We start from the raw sequence: 2,719 nt of genomic DNA, 5'->3' as shown, positions 1-2,719 counted from the left end.
GAACCCTCAGATAGATAGTGGGGTACCTCTCTGGTGAGCCCCCCTCCCCGCTGCGGCTGGTTCTTCCTTAACTCCGGCGAGCTCCCCTGCCCCCTGAAAATTGACTGACCCAAAAGTCGATTCAGTCGACTGAAGTGTAGCTAAATCGGAGCAACATCGCAAGCAAGAGCAAGAGCAAGAGCAGCAATGCGAGCAAGAGCAATAGCAAGAGCAGACCAGGTAGGGGACCAAGAGCAAGAGCAGACCAGGCAGGTGACCGAGAGCAATAGCAGAGCAGCAGCGCGAGCGAGAGCTAAAGCAGCAGCAGCTCCTACTGATGTGGACGCCGCCGCCGAGGGAGCGACGCAGCCGTGGATGGAGCCACGCTGCGTGGGCTCGGGACCGAGCGCCGGCCACACCGTGAGATCGAATAAAGAAGAAAATGCGACGATTAGTGTACAACCTCTTTGGTGGCGCTGATTAGGCCGCAGTTTCATCCGAGGAAACGGTGATGATGATGATCTTCCGGTGGTGCAAGTGAAGACGGCGGTGGGGGAATGGAGGTGGAGCGAAAGACGAGGGGAACATTGGGGCAGCTCCTTGGAGGTGGAGGACGGGGTGATCTAACCGGCGGGACGACCAGATCGACGACGGATCCTCATCCGGCATGGTGGATGAGGGACGTCGAGGTGTTGATGTGGACGACGTCGTCGGGGAAGAGGCTCCAGTTGGGTGGCGAACGAAGAAGGGTGTGGGGCTTCGCGGGTTTTCCCGGCCTCGGTGTACGAATGGGTTGGCGGATGGGTTGGGAGTGGGGAACCATGGCTTAGGGACGCGCTTGTCCGAAATGTGGGGTAAGTTACAAAAGTACCCCCACCGGTTTCAGGCGGTTCTTTCGGTTCAGGGGTATCACGGGCATTTCACGTGTCGGGATTTCACAAGAGGTGAGAGTTTTCGCACGCTTTGTAATTTCGGAATAGTAAGGCGCGGGCTGAGATGGAGGGTGTTGTCGGAGCACAATGAGACAAAGATATATCTTAAATATTTCGGGCTAACAAGGCGCGGGTTGAAATTTCCGGACAAGCCTAACATGTACTGTACCAAATCAATTCGCACGACAAATGTCATTCAAAACTTTGAATTCATGTTATGTTCAATTAAAATATTTTGCTATGTATATAATGCATGCAACCTACTACTCAAATGAACGTTTTAGTGCATTCCAAACATATATACTACCGCTTCAATATGAACTAAATTTGAATTTGTTTCTCTATTTGAATAAGATCTACAATAATGATTGTTGTGAAGTCAAAGCATTTGAATTCATTTCTCTGTTTTAATAAGATCTACAATCATCATTATTGTCAAGTTAAACCATCGTTTGTGTATTATCTTCATAGCACACCACATGATTAGTCTCGAGTTACATTTGAACTATGTGTACTATATGAACTCGAACTCGAATTTTTGAATCCACTTTATGTTGATTTCAAATCACATTACATTTCAAGCTCTAGCTAGATCTTCATAATCTAAACCATGTCTCATATGTATAATGTGTTTATCACATTATGTATGGTGCCCCGCCCCCTACGCCTACAAGTATTTAGATGTGAGTTGCAAACACCACACACTACCACAAATTCAAATAAAATGTGAGAATGTTCAATATATAGTATTGTTTAGATTGTTCAATATTTAGTTGTAAGCTGCAAACGCCACACATTATCACAAATTCAAATAAAATGTGAGATTGTTCGATGTATAGTATGGCTCAGATTGTTTGACATTTAGCTGTGAGTTGCAAACGCCATGCATTATCACATTATGACAGCACGTGTATCACCGCTATATTCATGCATGCATATGTTTAAAACACTATGATCTCCTATTCAAATATATGAATCCACTTTCATATCAAATTATGATCTTTGTTAGTCTCTTACACCCTCACAATCCTCTAACCTTTGTAGCTACCACTAACTTTCTCTCGTGCATGCACACGCCCTCCTCGCCCTCCCCTCCCTCAGCATTCTATCCATCACACACATTCATTTTTTTCTTTAGGTCGTTCTCCCAGAGACTCCACAACTCCTTTCCGACACACACCGATTGATAAACCTCTCCAGCGATGTCTGCCTACAACATACGCACTCACCTTCAATCTCCTCCTTTATGTGTCCTTGCCTCATGTCTCTCATACGGTCCCACACACGTGTAAACTCTCACCCCACTTTTCATCGATCTCACAACCGCACACTCCTCCCCCTATCTAGCTAGTAGCTGGGCCTCTCGCACCACCTCTTAGCTCCATTCTCTTTGTCTATCTGTCTCACTGGGCCTTATTTGCCTCTAACAAATGGACGTACACCGACCGATCTCCCGCTATACATATAGCTAGCTAGGTCCTTATAACTCATTTTCCCCCACGCATCGATCGATCTACCTCATTAGTTATGTCTCTCCATTCCTCCGACAAACAACAATTGATCTACCGATCTAGTTAGGTTTGCTTACCAAACACAGGGTTCCCCTTCATCATCCATGGATGCGTCCCAACAGATCTATCACACACAGGCACACACAGGAACACATCCACACTCTTATTGATAACATTGCAGTTCCACCCTCAGTTTGTCTAATGGGCCTCTCCCACCATCTTCGAGAAGCAACTCCATCACCCATCCAGCACTCTACCCCTCTCTCCCTCTCTCTCTCTCTCTCTCTCTCTCTCTCT

This window comes from Triticum dicoccoides, chromosome 6B (assembly GCF_002162155.2).
Source record: "Triticum dicoccoides isolate Atlit2015 ecotype Zavitan chromosome 6B, WEW_v2.0, whole genome shotgun sequence".
In the NCBI taxonomy this organism is placed as follows: Eukaryota; Viridiplantae; Streptophyta; class Magnoliopsida; order Poales; family Poaceae; genus Triticum; species Triticum dicoccoides.
The sequence above is the reverse complement of the archived record's forward strand: the minus strand, read 5'-3'. Positions refer to the sequence as shown.